General features: G+C 50.4%; 1 long non-coding RNA gene across 1 annotated transcript; it reads right to left on the bottom strand.

Annotated features, from left to right (window-relative positions):
- Positions 1-18: 18 nt before the first annotated feature.
- On the bottom strand, positions 19-14,150 carry LOC133374203 (uncharacterized). The gene is made up of 3 exons (XR_009759835.1): positions 14,074-14,150; positions 13,243-13,287; positions 19-43 (listed from the first exon to the last, which is right to left on the bottom strand). It is a non-coding gene; the product is annotated as an uncharacterized LOC133374203 (long non-coding RNA).
- Positions 14,151-19,209: the final 5,059 nt, after the last annotated feature.

Here is a 19,209-nt window from a genome sequence, read left to right as displayed (position 1 = left end):
CCAGCGCAGCCTCCTCTGAGTCGTCCTTCAAGAGGTGCTTTATCTGAAGCAGGAGAAGGTTGTGGCCAAGGACGGGGTGAAGAGCACATGAAGACAAAAGGAAGCGTGCGTAAAGACAGAGAAAAACAAAAGGGTTAGAAAGTGTGGTTTTACCAGGCCTTGGAGCCGACATGCTTTCTCCAACGTTTCCTTCCAACCAGTGTGGTACAGTGGTTAGAGTGTCAGCCTAGGACCTGGCAGAGAGCAGGGTTCAAATCCCCACTCAGCCATGAAGCTCCCTGGATGACCTTGGCCCAATCGCAGAGTCTCTCAGCCTAGCCTACCGCACAGGGCTGTTGTGAGAATAAACAGGAGAGATGGGAGGACTACACATGCCACCTTGAGCTCCTTGGGGGAGGAAAGGTTGGAGAGAAATGTAATAAATAAACAAATAAATAAATCCCAGGCTGGCCCTCCAATTAAGCAGAGCGAGGCAACAGCCTCAAGCAACAGATGCGGAGAGGGGCAGCGAGGCCTTCAAAGAACAAGGCGATGAGTGGCGTAGGCCCTGCCCCACACTCCCTTACAAGCTTGCCTGCTGCCCTGACACCGCTGCTGAAATCAGACTCAACTGCCAGTCCGTTGCTGTACAAGGAACGGGGAAAGGGAGCCATGCTGAACTTCACCTCAGGCAGCCCAGCTGCTGGCTCCATGTCAGTGGGGCAGTGGAATCCGCTCCAGGTTTTAATCCAAACTTTCCAGGAGCTTCCCAAGGTGCTGAAACCTACTACCTACCGGCGAAGCATTTTGCCAGATAAATAAAATCAATGCACCATTATTTAGTGGGTTTGGTTTTTAACATCACAAAGCTAGAAACAACCACACTTTTCTTTAAAAAGGAATTTGGCCTACAACATAAGATTGGCCAAGGCTAAAAGAATGAATTTCTGGTTTATTTGCTGCTATACTGGGACGCAAATGACTTGCTTATTTTGCAATTGGCTAATCCCAGCATTCTGAAAACATAATGTAACCTCAGGACAAATTTTCATACCTTCTCTCTCTCTCTCACTCACACCACCACCACTATGCGTGTTTTGCTAAAACACTGCCAAAAAAACCCCTCACCCCACAATCTTGACAGGCTTTTCACAAATTCATTTTCGGCAGGGTTCCAGTGACGCTTCCCTGCTCTACCGCAAATCACTACCGCACCCTCCAAAAGAGTATCTTGGTACAATCCTTTATCTTTCCCAGAGCCGTGAGAATACTCCCCGGCACTGGAGGCTTCTTGGCATTTTGTAAAGTTTGTATTTATTTACAAATGTACAGGTTGCGCAGAGGTAGAGACAGCCCACCAGCCCTCCAACAGGCAGCCAAATCTGCTGCCCCACATCAGAACTATAGAGAAAAGCAGCCCCTGACACTATTCGCTTCCAGAGCTCCAAAACCACATCTCGGTGCTCTCGGTCTCAAAACAACATGGATGCCCCCCTGAGCTCCGTGAAGGAAGTATGAGATGCCACAAATTACAGAATAGGGATTCCACAAATTGGACAGGCAGCAAAATGAAAGTGACCCCTCAATTTTGAGTCCTTCTCTGGCACCTGGGACTCCAAAGGCCACTGGTTGCAACTGGGTTTGGACATGAGAGCCTGGAGTTCAAAAGTCTTGTCAGCCATGAAGCTCACTGCCTTGTGTGGGAAAAATCCCCCACCTTGGCTCTTACGGTGCAGACCGGTGAGATAATCACTTCCTTCAGCTCCGAAATGTGCATCAGAAAAGATTGTTATCAACAACAACAGCAACACAATAATCTTCAGGCACATTCCAAAAACACCTCACCAAAGCAGACTCCATGCAAGAGCTCTTTAATTGCGCCTTTGAGGTCAAGCTGCTAGTCATTAGCATGTAATCCAAAAAAGGGTGCTAGGACAATGGTGCTATTGTTGGGGGGGAGGAGTTAACTGTTCTTGTATATCACCTTGACTATTTTTTCACAAAGGCAATTGAGAATTTATAATAATGTGTGTGTATGTGTCATGGTCATTCTCCAGAGCGCCCCTTTTTGGATGGATGTGGAAGGGGTCTTCAGAACCGGGGACTGGCATTGTACTCAGCTCTTTGCAATGCTCAGGGGAGACAGAATGACAAGACTTCCCGTAGACTGGTTTAAACCAACAGGAAAGTTCCTTGCTAAAAGAGACTCTGTCGCCGTGATGGCAACTCTGGCCTTGTGGGTTGCTGGAAGCTCTACAGACACATTCAAGTTCAGATTTTGTCAGGTTGCATTTATTCTGTACATGCTCAGAGAGGCACTCGGCGATTCTTTCACAGACCAAATTTCACAGACTCTGATTCTGCACCTTCAGCTGCACAAGAAAACCTCCCTAGCCCCCTTTGAAGGTGCATTTTGACCTTAACGCTAAGTCAGACCATTGATCCACCTAGCTCAAGAGTGTCTGCTCTTACTGGCAGCAGCTCTCCAAGGTCTCAGGCAAAGCTCCTTCTTAACTGGAGATGCTGGGGGCTTTCTGCATGCCCTGCCTCTGAGGGGTGGGCTCTATGTCCCCCCAAGAGGCAGCCAGAGACCTCTTTTATCCTTTTGATGCTGGCCTGGAAAAAGAGGCCGCAGCCTCAGCTGTGGGGCAGGGCAAGGGCGGAATGGGGTCTGGATGGCTCCCTCTCCCCCAAGCAACCATGCACCATCTGGAGGGAGGCTTTGCTCATCCCCACCCCAATCAATTTCACTCATTATGCCTGTCTAATTGCCGTGTCCCAGATCGGTGCCGCTTCAGGCATGCTTGGTGACTCTGACCTTGAAGAGGTCACAGCATGGTTAGTGACTGCTTTGGGCCAACAAGGCTGAGCAACCAATCACATCCTGTGGATTCCGGAGTCCCATCCTTCTCTTGGCTGGCCCCCTGCATGAGAACATCAAGCTTCTAGACCTCAGCTTTTAACCCCCTGCCTCGCTGCCCTGCAGTTAGCTCTCCTCCCTTTCCTGCTCCTCCGCCTTGGCGCAGGGCCATCTTTGTCCTCTGAACAGCATGTCCATGACATCCCAGTCCAAGAGGGTTAGAAGAGAAGAAATGCCACCTGGATCAGGCCAAGGGGTCATGTAGGCCAACATCCTGTCCTCACAGTGGCCAACCAGATGCCCACTATGGGAAGCCCACAAGCAGGGCCTGATCTCCTCGCTTGTGACTCCCAGCAAATGGCATTCAGAAGCATACCGCCTGCAAGTAAGGAGGCAGAGCAGAGCCATCGTGGCTAGTAGCCACTGGTAGCCTTATCCCCCATGAATTTGACTAATCCTCTTTTAAAGCCATCCATACATCTTAGGGGCGCAAATTACCACAATTTAACTATGTGTTGTGTGAAGAAGAAGAAAAACATCTGGAGGGCACCAGATTGGGGAAGGCTGCCAGTCACAGGTAACATTTCTCTGCTGAAGAGGTAGCAGTGCTTTTCTGCACTGTCGGTGGGCTTCCCTTAGTCTCTCTTTACAAGTCCTTCCATGCCCTCCAAAGCCTAGCCCAAACCAATGTACCAGGAACATCAGAATCTGCTTTATATCGAGTCTAGGGATGGGTGAGAATTTTGATTCAGTTTGCATTTCAAGCCCAATCTCTCAAATTCGCACTTTCCAAAACAACAGGAGAACGGAAACCCAGCCGTCCTTCGAAATTCTCACTGATCCGGAGCTGGCGCTGCAGTTCACCAAGCAGACAATATTTACAAAAATGCATAGGCAAGGGAAAAGTGCATGAACTTCTGAGTGCTCTCCAGGTTTGTGGCAGGAGATATCCCAGTCTGACCTGGAGGCACCGTTGAGAACTGAACCTGGGACCTTCTGCATGCAAAGCAGATGCTCTTCCACGGAGCTGCTCTTGTCCTCGGAAGGAATGTGAGGCTAAAGACAGCCCAGACAGGCAGCACATACTTCCAGTCTCATTTGTGCAGAATAAAGCCCATCCCTGCTCACTCTGGGCTGGCATCACGCAGGGATAATGCAAGCAGCCTGGCCTGATGGATTCACTTGCCAGCCTCCCCATCTCAAAAAGGGGTACTGGAAAGCCACAAAACGTATCCAAACACTAGAACAGCACCTCTGCTCATCTAGGCTTTAAAGCAGAGAGGGCTGCATCTGTGGCCCTGCAGGTGTGGCTCTCTCAAACTCCCATCTTCCCTGACCATGTGTCAGGCTGGCTGGTGGAGTCCAAGAATCACCTCTGAAGGACCACTGAGGTTCCCCATCCCTGCTTTAAAAGGAGAGAAGGATGAGGGCTGTGATATTGCGAGGAATGTCCAAAATGTGGAGAATGCTGCACACCAGCAGGGGCAGACCTAGACAAATTGAGTGCCTGTTCAAAACCTCACGTGACATCAGCTGGATGGTGGCAGGCTGTAGCCGGTGGCATTCACAGGTGTTGCACCCTATAAAGGCCAAATGAGCCTCTATTTTCAGTCCATCACAAAACGCATTTGGGACTGATGACATCTCTGCATTGTGGACATCTGCTGAACCCTGATCGCATCACCCAGCTGTCCTTACAGCAGAGGAGATCCACAATCAACCCAGACCTCTCAGGAAGCCTCACAGCATGAACTTCCGTTGCAGCGTCCAATTATCAGCACACTCTTCTGCACTTGGGGACCCCCTGGCCCTTGCTAGAGAGGCCTCTCTGCTCCGAGGCAAGGGGTGGTCCGACACACAAAGGAGCCCCTAAAACAGTGCAGAGATACATTTATTCAACGCGTTCAGTCCACTTGTTGCATTTCAATGGGTTTGTTTATATTGTATATTGGTGTAAATCACTTCGGGACTTACTTCGTCTGAAGCTATACATAAATCTGATCAACAAAAGCCAGAGATGTTTTGTGACACAAACAAGCCTTCACCAGGAGAAACATGTCAATTTTCAGGCAGAATTCCCAGGGTACAGTCTGAAGAAGGGAAGGGGAAATCTGCCAGTTTCAAATCTACCGATTTCTACAGCAATTTGTGGATTTTTTTTTAATCCTCCTGAGAATTCCCCAGCATTTTAGGGCAAATTTATCCTAATAAACACATTTTTGCAGGCGATTTGGACTCATGTACACATTTATGCAAGCAATTTCTCCTAATATAATGCATTTTGTATGTTATTTTCACCAATATGTTCATTTTTATGCACACTTTCCCCTGCAAACACTGGTTGGTTGGCGAACGGCATCGCCAAATTCAGATAAAGGAAGGACAGCTGGGTTTGGGCGCTCGTTTCGGAAATTGCGAATTTGATAGATTCGGCTTTAAGTGCGAACTGAATCAAGTCTCTCCAAAGTTTGTATTTAAAAAATTAAGTTTAAAAAGGAGGAGGATGGGCCTAACAAGACCCCTGCCCTGAAGGGTGGAGACTTTACTTTTCCTCAAATCCAGCCCCAGACACCAGGCAGTCCTCTTCTCCCCCCCCCTTGACTCAGTACCTTTTACTTGCCTCCTGGCTCCACATTGGACGAGGCCATTTTCCACTCTGATGCGAGATCTAGACTGCAAATGGAATATTTTGCTACAGGGCTTGTTAAGATAAAGGGAGACTGAAGCGCACAGGGGTGGGGGGGGAGACAGTGGGCTTTATTTGCATGGCCACACCCCAGCAATGCCTGCATGTGCTCAAACCTGCCTGGAGACAACTCTTGTGAAACAAAATGTGGTGGAAATTTCTTCCATTGGTTGTGTGCTGGAGGGCAGGGAGACAGAAAGAGAGCAGGTCTTAACTCCTCTGAGAAGGTGATCATTCCAAGCCCTCTGAAGTAACAATAAAGGAGTGTCCCAAAGCATGTGCAGAGTGCCCTGCACTTGCTACTGTGTAAACTCAGCCAGAAGAATGCTAAAGTTTCAGAACTGATAGCCAGTGTGGCATAGTGGTTAGAGTGTCAGACTGGGACCCTGGGAGTCCAAGGTTCAAATCCCCTCTCAGCCATGAAGCTCACTGGGTGACCTCGGACCAGTCACTGTCTCAGCCTATAATTTTCCTAATAATATACCAGGAGAACCTAAACTTCAAAATGTAAATAAGGTTGAACCGGTTTCAGCAGACTGATCTGCTGACTATAGCTCAAAGGCCCAATTGCCAGGCAGACGCAGATCTACAAGTCCTGCAAACAACTATTCTCTGGCATTTAACCAGTTTGTACTGGGTGGGGGGTGGGGAGGTTACACACATGCCAAGATGAGATTTCCCACAAAATTCACTCACTGAAACAGGCCTGAACCTCAGTTTGCTTTTCTGGAGCTCTGATAGGCATACATTATTACTATTTATTAGTCGCTTGATACCCGAAGGTCCCCAAGCGACTTACACAATGTTAAAACAAAACAAAAAACACCCTCTAAAAACATAACAACAATAGCAACTCCACCCACCCACAGCCACAGGAAGGTTTGGCAGCACATTAAAACCAAAACATCAGAGTCTATCAAAATCACTTCTACGCACACACACCCTGCAAGTGTCTACTTAGCAAATTATTATTAAAAATGATGGAAGGGACTACTTCTTCTAATAGTGAACTCAGATGACTCTGCAGCCCAAGTAGGCTGCTGGGAAACTGGAGGAAGATGTCAACAGGCTCAGAGGGACCCAAAGTTTTGCAAAAGTTTTTTAAAAAACACCCTTAAATAAATAAAACATGAGGAAACAACCCCCACACTCAGCAACTATTGAATTCTTAGAAAGAAAATGGGGTGGTGGTATGGAATGGAATGCCCTAAAAGAGGGCATGGGTAGCTGGCTGGCAGAGTGGGAACCCTGAGCAACAACACTCCTGCAAGGAGACGAACATACTGCCGCCTTCTGTTGCAGGTCCCACGGGCGTCCTTCTTGTTGCAAAATCCACAAATTTCATTCCCAAAATTCAATTCTGAAGTTGAACGTTGAATAAGAAGCTAAGAACACAACACCTTCACTCTTGCTGATAAAAAAGTCATGAAGCAGAAATACAAAGCATTAACTGGCTGGCCAGGGACATTCCTCTCCCTTGAAAACCAACAGCGCACAAAACTGTCGCAAAAAAAAAAAAAAAAGCACAGCAAATTATAAAACAATAAAGATTACCATTCTTGCAAGTGCAAGGGTCTTGACAATCTCCACTGCCCTAACCTCTCAGATTTGTTTAGAAGCAAACCATTCCTTCCATTCCACACACACACACACAGAATTCCCAGCTTGTTGCAAGAAAATGGCAAATACATAAGAATCTGGCATGTATTTCTACAGAGCGTAAAAGGCTGCTGGGGAAATTAAGAGTGGCCGGAGGGGGGTTTGCTAATCTAGCAGGCAGACAGAGTGAGAAGAGGCCAGAAGAAGGACCAACTGGTACAAAATAAACAAAGCCTGCTAAGACAGGAAGCAGAAATAGTTTCAGGGCAAGACTATGAACTATAGTCCTCCTGAGAAGGATCTATGAAGAACCTGATAGGATCAGGCTAAAAATCCAACCATCCCAGTATCCTGCCTCCAACAGGTGGATGCAGGATGTCCCAAAGAGGGTGTAAAGGCAGGAGACCTGCCTTGTGGCTTACTCCCACCAGCCGGTATCCAGGAGTAGACTGCCTCTAAAGCTGGAGGTTCCATCATGGCCATTCCAACCCCCTTTCTAGAGCCACCGCCCCATCTCACCGCCACCAGTTCCGCACGTGAATTGCAGGCCGTGAGAACTGCAAGCTCCACCTCGCCATAACAATTTGCATCAGCTAGACAGAACCTGGCCGAGTTAGCAACAAATGAGAAATTATTTGGGCTGCCCAAAGGACTATTCAGGGACTAGACGATCTCAAGGTCCCCAAAGGCCACTTGCTCTAAACGGTTGCAAAATCAGCGCAAGAATGGGGGTGCCAACTGAGCACACAGGGTGCCACGCTCAACATCGGCAAGACCCACTGAAGAAAATGCCTCCCCCAGAACATCACTTGGGTTGTTTGTGCCGCTGGGCCAAGGTCCAGCGTGTGGGGAGGGGTCTATGTGCGGATGGACCCAGCGACCTAGGGAGGTGTTGGGTCCTCCCAACACTGGAGGCCTTCGAGAGGCAGCTGGACAGGCACCTGTCGCGATGCTTTAATTTGGACTGCTGCATCTCTCTCAACAGAGATCTGGGCCTCGCCTTTTCCTGATGGGCCCACATCCAGCGGCTCAAAGAGTCCAGGGGCCGCCTTCTGAGGATATCGTTTGACTACCGCTTCACAGCTGCAGCAATCAAAGAGCTTTGAGCAGCACTTATTACAACATCCCTGCAAGGTAGGCATGCATTATATAAATTACTGCAAGAGGTGAAGCCCAGGCTGAGGTAGCCACGGCGGCTTATTACCTAAAGCTAACTAGAGAGTTTGTGGCTGGCGCTGCCAAGGCCTGCTCTCTGGGGCAGGGGAGCCTGACAGGAGGCGGAGGAGAACCCCCAACCTTGCATTCCAGGGAGGGGGGACACAACCCTGCTCAGAAGCCCCCTCCCCTGGTTCAGATGCAAAGGGGGGGAGACCAGCGTGCCGAAACAAAAAGCAGTCTGCAGATGCTCAGAGACCCCCTTAGCCTGCGGCTAGAACGTCCCCCATTTGCCAGGAAGGCGCGCCAGACCTCCCCAAGAGGCTCCTCCGCCCTAGGGTGCCCGCTCTCCCCCAATCCTTTGGCAGAGGGCACCCAGTCCCGGGGGAGAGCGACGCCCTCAGCCCTTCAGCCGCCGCCGCCACCCGGATCCCTGCGGCGGGCGCCCGGGAACAGCGCCGCCGCCAGCCCGGCTCCGGAGTCGCTCCGGTTCCTGCCCAACCCGGGCAGGCGCGCGTTCCCCTCCCGCTCCCCGGGGGACCCGCGCGGTTTACCAGGGATGGAGGCGGCTCGGGCCGGCAGGTGAGGCGGCTGGGCTGGGCGCGCTCCGTCCCTGCCAGGCCGGTGCCGCAGGATTAGGCAGCCGACCCAGGCAGGCAGGCAGGCCGGCCATGTGACCGGCGGCGCCGGCGGCAGCAGGACGGGCGGGGGAGCCGCCGCCGCAACTGCAGGAAGAGTCCTCCCTCTGATCACACGGGGGGTGCCAAGAGTTCCTCTGAGCCAGGACAGGGTGCAGACGGCACAGCTGGCGCTCGCTCTGAGCCAGGATTGGCTCTGGCGATGTGTCCAGCGCCCAGTTTTGGAAGGGGGCGGAGTTAAAAGAATGGGTGGCGTGCCTCTGGGCGTGTGCAGAGGGGCAGAAGGCCCTGCCTGGACCCAGCAGTTGACCTGGGAACTGTGGTTTCCTTTTTCTTGTTTTAAGAATCAGCACGCCGCGGCGCCGGGAAGAAAGAGATGTAATCGAAAAGGCGAGAGTCTAGATTTATTTTCTTGCATGTAACCCCCCGCCTTTCTTTCGTCATGGGGCATGAGGGCAGCATTCTCTTCCCACCGGGGCTGAGGGTGAAGGAAGATGCTTTATTTACTGGGCTCTTGTTATTATTCCCCTTCTTTTTTTTAAGTGCGCTATATTGCTCTTTAAAAAAAATGCAAATATGATGACAAGAAGTCAGTAATTAAGGGTTGCCCACCCTCAGAAGAGTAAACTGACCCTGAACCCATTCAGAGTCTTTCTCGCCAATCCTGCACCGGCGCCCATCAACCATCGCAGCCTTCACATGTTTAAGAAACAACTGGATGCAAGAGAAAATCCGACAGAAGAATCCCCGGACAGACCAGTTACTAAATCAACATTGCCATCTACAGGATGAACTCAGATCACTCCTGGCATCCCAACAGGATCTGTTTCCAAAAGCACTCTGCATGCCCACCTGTCCTGACCAGGCAAAATGCATATATTAGGGTAAAGTATGCATAACAATGCATATATTAATGAAAATAAGATACAAAAATACACTATCTTCAGCCATTCACAGGAGAAATTCATGTTAAAATGATGAAGAATTCTCAAGAGGATTTTAAAAAAAATAAAAAATAAAATTGCAAATTGCTGTGGAAACCTAGAGAATTGAATTTAAGACTGGAAAAAAAGAGAAACTGACTGAAACAATGGACAAGCTCTTTCCACCCCTGTGATAGGTACAATAGAAAGGGGTCATAATTTGACAACTGGCTATGTTTCTTATTTGTAAATACTGGGGGGGGGAGAGAATGGCTGAATCTTGCTCCATGTCCTCAGAAATCATGTCATAAAATATCCCATGTACATGTCACATCAGTTTCTCCACATGAACACATTTTATATTCAGTTTTGAGTAATGCACATTTTTGCTAACAATTCCTCATCATATAATGCAGTTGTGCATATTATGTTCACTCCTATATTCATTTTTATGCATTTTTGCAAACTTTGGTTGGAGAACTGCATCCCAAAATTCAGATAAGTGTGAATTTTGAAGAATTGGCTCGGTTCTCACATTGTTTGAGAAAGTGAGGATTTCACCTCAGGAAGAGTGAATTAGGGAGAATCAAACATCTCCCCCATCCTTGCAGGAACAGGGCAAGAGCAAGCTGTAGCATCCAGGGCCAACCAAAATCATGCTGCTGCCTGAGGCCCTGGGCATGTTGTCACACACACCCTCCCTGCACACACACACACCATCCCCCATTCAGAAGACGAGGAGACCACTGGGAGTTTAAGCTTACTTCAACCCTGGCTAGGAGACAGCTCACCTGAGGCCAGCAAGCTCAGTTACCATCATGATCATCATAATCTAAACGTGTTAGTCCCTCATTACTAGGGATGGAAATATCTATCAATTTCAGTTCTGTCAATTTCAGTTCTGTCAATTTTGGTTCTGTCAATTTCAGTTCTGTCAATTTCAGTTCTGTCAATTTCGGTTCTCTCACTTTGTCACATTTCTGCAGCAACTGATTTTTTTAAAAAAAAATCCTCATCCTCAATTTCTCATTACATAATGCATTTTTGTATCTTATTTTCACGCAAATGTTGATGCACACTTGCCCCTAATTTTTGCATTTTTGTAAACATTGTTTGGTCAGCAAACTGCATTGCAAAATTCAAATAAGTGTGAATTTCTAAGGACGGCTGGGTTTTGGTTCTCACGTTGTTTTGGAAAGTGCAAATTTGAGAGATTGGGCTTGAAATGTGAACTGAATCACATCCCTCGTCCATCCCTACTTGTTACACAAAAAAGATCTCCAAGCAACTAACAACCATAGCTCAAAAATGCACTGGTTGTTGTTATTATGTAACTCATTGAATTCACAAAACAACCCTTCAACAACAGCAGCAAAAGGTTTCGGCAGCACAACTCACATCGAACAACTTCATCGCAGACCAACAAAAGCCTGGTGGGAAAGGTACATTTTTGTGTTAAAAAAAGAGATGTCAGTGACGGTGTCAGGCAGGGGAGTCACAACCAAAAAGGCCCTCTTCCTTGTCATCATCTTCTGAGCCTCCCTCAAAGGACAGTCCCAGGGAAGAGCCTCAAAAGTCCAGGTAGGTTCATATGGGGAGAGGCGTTCCAGAAGATATTCGGTTCCGGAGGCACCAATAAACATATAGAGGAAAGCCAGCACTTAATTGGCCTTGGAAGGGTAGGTGCCCCTCCTGCACCTTCATTCTCCTTGGCATCTTCTACAGCTGAGGCGGCTGTCTAATGGTAGAGCTGGCCCTGGTAGCGCCCACAGCACACTTGGGCAAGAAGAGGCACAGTGATGGATTAGCCCGAAAGAGCTTTCCAAAAGTTATACTCTCTTTTCCTCCACAAAAGGTACAATGAAGCACTATGGGTGGGTGGAAGGTGGGGAGCGGGGAGGGCCAGTAACAACCGTGCAACCGGAACCCCATATTACAGAGCATGACTTCTAACAATAAAACTATTGCTGTTTCCTCTCGGTCCTCTCTCAATCCACCCGCTAGCTCCGGAGTTGGAGGAAAGCCCTTACCTCCCTCGGGGGGGGGGGGTGGAGGGGAGGGACTAGGGCGACCTGGCGGGCTTGTACGTCTCTCAAACGCTATACGGTGGAAGAGCCTGTTGCACGGAGAGTCTCCCTTACCTCTTCATCTGGAGGGTTCAAGGAGGCAGCATTCCAAGCAGGGGGCAAAGTTGGAGAGACGAGCAGCCAGGAGACAGCGAGGATCAGAAAGAGAAGGAGGCGAGTTAGAGCAATGCCACACCAAAGGGAGAAGCAGAAGAGCTCCGCGTGCTCATTGGAACCCCCCTGCACTGGAATGGATGTGTTTGGGGTCCAGGTGGAGCCGAGTCAGGCTATTTGGTACGACCCTCCATTCATTCACATTTAAAGCAGAAAGTGTGCACAAAATGAACATACTGGTGAAAATAACATACAAAAATGCATTATAAGGATAATTTGCTCACAAAAATATGTACATTAGTCAGAAGTGCATAAACATGTATTTACTAGGAGAAATTCACACTAAAATGCTGAGAAACTTTCATGAGGATTTTTTTTTAAAGAATTGACAATTGCTGCATAAATGTGGAGAACCAAATTTAGGATTAGACAAATGAGGAAGAGAGAGGACCAAAATTGACAGAACTTTCCATCCTGGGGGGAGGGGGACATTTGCCACTAAAATGAAGGAGAAATTAAATAAATAATGACTTTGCAACGTCTAACAAAAATAAAGATAAAATGCCTACTGTCAGGGGGTGTTAGGACTCAGAAGATCTTGACTACAGCAATGTAGTGCCTCAAATGTTTGGGACCTCTTCAGTAAGTCCTCTGTTGTCATTACTGAACATTTGAGGCTCTCTTCTGCAAACGATGGACTAAGCAACTACTTAACAGGATGCCCTTCCTGGCTCACAGATATGCCACCTGTGCAACTGTATGCATGTTTTTGCTCAGAAGTAGGTCCCACTGAGCTCAGTGGAGCTTCCCCCTGAGGAAGTCAGCGTGCACAGGGCCGCAGCATGACTTACACGCATGGAGGTGTTCAAATCAAGCAGCCATGAACGGAATAACTAGAGACTAAACATTGCCCTTCATTCTCTGTGAATGCCGGATGCAAAAAGGAAAAACAAAGAAGCCAGCTTTTGTTAAGCTGCTATACCACACACACACCTCGTTTGCTCTGCTTCGGCATAATCGCCTCCCCTCAACACTCAAGGTTTGCAAAGAGTAGGAGAGAAGCCCAGAGGGGGACCTTTCAGGAAAGGCCAGAGAGAATTTCAATGCAGGGCTCTGGGACTCCCAAGAGCATCAATCTCCCCGTGGAAAGACACACAAAGGCATGCTTTTGTGCTTGCTCGCTCTCCCTCTAGGTCATTGGGACGGTGCTCCAGACACCCACCTTTTAGCCACCAGAGAACATCGGCGTACTTCTCGTCAGAGACATCTAGAACAGAGGAGGACAGGAGGGTGAGGACTGCAGTGCAGGAACTGAGCAGGAGATGCAGGAAAGGAGCCAGCCAGCCGGCCCTCCGTGCGTGCTTGTAGTGTCATTGGCCAGAACGCCGCACTCAGGAGCGGAAGCAAAGGACAGGCTCCACACCACCTCCCTGCCCGGGAATGCTCCGGCTCAGAGCCGAGCCAGCCGTGGCTAAAGGGAAGACAGCCCAGTGGACCCCCAGAAGCAATCGGGGGAATCATGACACTGGCAAGCTGTGTTGCCCCTTGGAAGCCTGGCATTTTACTCATCTGCTCACTCCACCAGCTATGCATCAGGGCCCTGTTTGGGCACGGCTCCAGCCTCACCCTCAGCAAACAGAGCCTGGAGGCTTCCATGTTGTGGGGGGGGCACTCTGTAGCCCTCCAAATGTTGCTGGACTCCACCAGCTCCCATAACCGCCGCCACCATCCCCGTCGCTGGCTTCTGGGGCTGGCGGAGTTGGGGTAACTTCATCATCCAGATGGCCACAGAAATCCCCCCCCATCCATGTATTAAAAGGGATGCCACAAAATGCCCTGTTGCTGAGAGGGTGAGACTTTTTGTAGCAATACAGAGGAAGGGCCACTGCTCTGCGGCAAGCAGAGTTTGCCCCACCAGCCTCATCCTGCCTTCCTACATACAACCAGCCCAGGGGGAGAGTGCAGAGTGGTGGCATCAAACGTCACCCGTGCCACTTTGGCAACTGAGGGGGGAGGAATGATGGGGGGGCAAGTCAGGAGGGTTGAACTTCACCAGCACAGCTGCGTCTGAGATGCCTGCCACTCCCTCCCCCTCAGCTTCAATGTTGCCCTTGCAGAACTCAGTAGGGAGGCGGAAGTAGAATGAGCTGGCTCTGCCTGTCATTGGCTCTGTTCCTGCCTGCTGTTTGGGCTCCCAGCCTTCCGCCCCACCAGCCCCGAGAAGCGCCAGCCGCCATTGGTGGCAGAGCACCTACTTTGCATGCAGCAGGTTCCCCGGGTCCAATCCCCAGCCGTGTCTCCAGCTGAAAGAATCCGAGGGTGGAAAAGAGTTCTCTGTGCCTGAGGCCATGTAGGGTTCCTGCCAGTCACGGGGGACAAGGCCGGACATGGTGCAGCAAGAGAGAGGCCAGGTGCCTCTGGCCAGTTTTATCGACTGACCGTTTTAGCCGTGCCCTCTGTTAGGGATAGAAGGATCTGTCCATTTCAGCTCTCTCGCCACTTCTCATTTCTGACATTTGGTTCTGCACATTTCTGCAGGAACTTGTAAATTAAAACAAAAACAAAACACTCCTGAAAAGTTCTTCAGCATTGTTTGCAAATTTCTCCTAACCCACGTTTGTAAGCAGATTTGACTAAGGTACACATTCTTGCAGACAATTTCTTCTAATACAATACATTTTTGTATGCTGTTTTCACTCATATATTCATGTTTATGCACCCTTTCCCCTAGTATATACATTTTCGTAAACATTCTTTGTCTGAAGAATTACATCAAAAATTCAGATACGTGTGAATTTCAAAGGATGGCTGTGTTTCAATTCTCATATTGTTTTGGAAAGTGCAAATCTGATAGATTAGGCTTTAAATGCAAACCAAATTGAATCCCCCTCCAAACCCAATTCAACGGTTTTTAGTTGTCTTTCCTTGCCAGAGTTTTAACAGTTTGTTCGTTTTCCTGATGTATTTTTTATCATATGATGTTATGTCGCACTCTGTCTCTGCTGATGTGAGACCTGGAAGTCTGAGTGAGGGCGGGACCAATGGATGGTGGAGAGAGATTCAATTCACGGTGTGCATTGCAAGGCTAACCCACCTAGCTCACACTTTCTGAAACAGTTCGTGAACCAAAAACCCAGCCACTCTTCACACTTTGCGCTTCTCCAAATTTTGCTGTACCGTTCTCCAGCCAAGGACCCTGTACAAAAATGCATTTATTCAGGGGAAATGTGCATTCAAATTCATAATTAGTGGGGAAACCATACAAAAATGCACTGTATTTTGGGAAACTGCTTTGCAGAAGTGCGTACATTAGGCAAGATTACATACAAAAATGTGTAGGTCTGAAGAGACGTGCACAAAAAAATACTGACTAACCTTTCTGAAGCCTTTGTTTTTTCAAAAATGCAGATGTGGAGAACTGTAGGACAAAAAAATGAGCAAGAGCAAGGCACCCAAAACTGACCGATTCACCCAACCCGACTCTTCCACCCTTCTGCCTTGCCCTTAGCTCCACAGGAACCAGATCCAGGGCTGGCCATGCCGTTGGGCAGAGCAGGACAACAGCTTCAGGCAGCAGAGGCTGTAGGGGGTGGCGGCAGTCTGCTAACCATTCCCCCCGAGTCCCCTAAGCTAGCCTCTGTGCTGCACCTCCTAAAGCACCCTGCTGCCTCACCTACATCAGGGGCCGTTCTCCCATCGCCCATGTCGAAATACGAGTCAGTTGCCAGCTTAGTTGGATTCTGATGTGAGATTTTGTTGAGGGAGTGGGGGGGGGTCTAACATGGCTTCAAATGTCTCATACCGACCTCAAACAGGCCTGACGGTTGAGCATATGACTACTGAGCCAGACCACTGTTCTAGCTGGCCTAGGAGTGTCTAGCAGCACCTGTCCAGGGTCCCCAGCTGAGAAAGATCATCACCTGCTATCACTGGACTGGAGCCAGGACCTTCTCCACACAAAGCAGATGTTCGGTTTTACAGCTGTAAAACAACTCAATTAGGAGCCTCTTTTTTTTTGCAAACAAATTTGGAGAAAAATTATTTTATTGTTGCAAATCCCCCTTGCCTCTAGTGAGCCTGACCTCCTCAGCCCTCGCGAGAGACCTGGCCTCATGCCAAGAGACGCAGCCCTGACTTAGACACCTGCAACGTACCCACAAAGAAAGCGCTAAACCTGGTAGGGGTCAACTTCCCTCGCCGTGGCCCCATGAGGTCTTCTGCCTCACTGCTGGGGCCTGTGCATGATGGCCTCCGCTCTCCGCGCTTGGGGTCCAACGAGGCGGGTGGCTCTTCGGAACGGGCTGCTCCTGCTGGTGAGGGGTCTGTGCTTGAGGTGGAAACAGCATCCTGTGAAAACTCCAAGACTTCCTCCCACTCCATGGGAGGAAGTGGCTGGTCCTTTGCCAGGTCTGGAGCCAGCAGGCTGTTGACTGTCTCCATACAGTCCAGCGCTAAGCTGGGGGGGTTCTCCCTCAAGTCTGGACCGGGCAGGCTGGCACGTCTCTCCATTAAGTCTGGAGTGGGGGGGCTGGGGCTTGCCTGAAGTAATGGCCACCAAGGTGACTCAGGCCCAAACTTGCTTAAAGGCCGTGGGGGTAAGAGGCCAGGGTCTCCAGCAATCTCTGGGCCTGGCAAGGGCCTGGGTCTTGCTTCCACGTTGGGCCGAAGGGAGTCCCTGGGCATCAGACTGGCATCAAGGCCAGCCTCTGTCTGGGTCCAAGTGCTGACAGCCGACGGCCAAGCCATTGGAAGGCTGCTCTGCCACAGGAAGGCGTCGGTCTCTATGGCAAGAGAGCCCCTGGGGAGAAGCTCCGTCCCCGGAGATGGGGGTCGGCTGAGGGCTGCTTCCATCTGCTGATGGAGAGGGCAGCGATACTCAGATTCACTCTCTGGGTGGAAGGCAGGTCTGAGGACAGCCTGGCAGTCTAGCTGCAGAGAGCCTCGCTGGCTTGGGGGAGAGTCCGCCCAGCGAGACTCTTGGTAGCTTGATTCGGGCAGTGTCGGGAGGGGGACTCTCGTGGGATCAGCGTCTCTTAATAAGGAGCCCCTATGGGTGGGCTTGGGTTGGTTGAAGGAGCTTCTCCTCACGTCAGGCTCCTGGAAGATGGACCCCCTGGGGGTCACTTCAGGTTGGGCTCGGAGGGAGCTTCTCCGTTCTGCCTCTGTGGACAGGGAGAGCCGGTGAGGTGACTCAGCCCCCGGGGAGAGAGCTCGTTTCTGGGCCGTTTCCATCTCTTGGTGCATCTGGCACCGAAACTCGGATTCACATTCCGGATGGAAAACAGGTCTGTATGTTGCCTGGTTCAGTTTGGGCCTTGTTTGGAGGGAGCTTCTTCTTGTGTCAGGCTCCCTGGGAGGGGAGCTCTTCCTGCAGGTCTGGTCAGGCTGTGTTTGGAGGGAGCTCTTTCTTTGTTCAGCCTCCGTGGGGAAAGGGGTCTTGGCGGTTGGCACCCACACCTCTGCTTGAGGAGACAGACTCTTTGGGAAGAAGGAGACCCTGAAAACCGGCTCTGTCTGGGTCCATTCGTCCTTGGGGTTGGGGACACTCTTGCGGATGAGTTTCCGTGGCGGCTGCGATGAGTCTCGCTGTCCCATTCCGGTTGCCAGATGGGGAGACATCTTGGGGGCCTGGAGGGATTCCCTCCTCGGGAGAGATGGCTGTGTGGAGTCATCCTTTGGGCTGACAGCGGGCTGAGAAAAATGCCGGGCTGTTGGCTGGGGGGAGTCGCTCAGACCCGGGGAGACAGGGATGTACTTGCTCTCCACCTGGGACTTCCCCAGCCTTGGTTCCATTCCCAGCCCACTCCGGGATCTCTGGCACAGTTCCTCCCTTTGTGAATTCAGGCCTTGCTGCATGGCCATGAGCATCCGGCTGGTTGTCATGCTAAACTGCCCTGGCTGGATGGAACATCTCCCACACTGGTAGTCCACTATTGCCTGAGGGGAGGTGGCCCGGACCGGGAGCCTCCCTTGTGGCAGAGAACTGCCAAAGGAGAGTTCGCTGTCTTCCTGGCACCCTTGCCTCAGAGAAGGGCTCTGGGAGAGGTCACTCCCTCGGCGGGATGAGGCACCAGGTGGCGGATCAGCGCCTTTGGGGGGCAAGGCGCTCCCGAAGGCATTGCTTCCTCTCTGGGGAGAAGAGTTGCGTGGAATGTAATTTGGTGATTGGCGGGAAGACATCTGAGAGAGCTCGCTCGCTCTCCGTGAAGAGGACCCACCAGGAGGAGGGAAGTTGACCCCTCTGGGAGTAGACATTTTTCTGGGATCCTCACTCCCTCTCTGAGGAGAAGGAGTGCCTTGGGAGAGGTCACTCCCTCTCCGCGAAGAGGCACCAGGAGAATGGGAAGATCTTCGGGGAGCCTCACTTATGCTCCCTCTCTGTGGGAATGCATTCTGGGGCAGATCGCTCACTTGCCTTGGGGAAGAGGCTCCCTGGGACAGCTCACTTCCTCTTCGGGGGGAGGCGCTTCGGGCCAGGTCACTTCCTCTCTGAGGGGAGGCAGTTCTCTGGGAGGAGGGGGGACCCACTGGGATGCTGCTCCCTCGATGAGACTGGTTGCTGGTGGGACCTTCTCGCTGAGGTGAGACATTCCTTGGAGTTTCACTACCTCGACGGGACAATGAACCTTGACATGGATCAGGAGTTATGTTGATTGGAACAACCCGGGCCAGCCTGGCAGGTGACTCTTTCTCATTGGAGCCCATGATCTGACCAGTTCCCCCTGGTTCTCCTCCAAGGGGGCACAACCCCTGCTGGTTCTAAGGATAGGTGATCTTTGGCCCTCCATAAAGTGCCCACTTCTTCTAAGAGTATGTCCAGAGGCCCCTTCTGCAGGCAGCCGTGATGTCATTCTGCTAGACTGTGATGTCATCAGACACACACTGCAAACCTGTCAAGAGGCAATGCAAACCTCTCATTTGTGCAGCCCTTCCAAGGGGCAAAGGGCTACTCTTCTCTGGTCCCACAATGCCACCCCATGTCTAAAATGCTCAAAGAACCTTGGAAGTTTTAGCAGCTTAAAAATAAGATGGCCAACCTGATCAGGAAACTGCTAAATATAATAAACTTCTGTAAAACAAAAGGTTACTCCCCCACAGTCTTTGCACTAGATATTGTTATAGGGTTGGGGAGGTTGTTTAGATGATGCCTGGGGATCCTCTCCAAGCCTATAATTCTGCATCTACAGAC

This window comes from Rhineura floridana, chromosome 21 (assembly GCF_030035675.1).
Source record: "Rhineura floridana isolate rRhiFlo1 chromosome 21, rRhiFlo1.hap2, whole genome shotgun sequence".
Taxonomy (NCBI): domain Eukaryota; kingdom Metazoa; phylum Chordata; class Lepidosauria; order Squamata; family Rhineuridae; genus Rhineura; species Rhineura floridana.
This window is presented reverse-complemented; position numbering and strand designations above follow the sequence as displayed.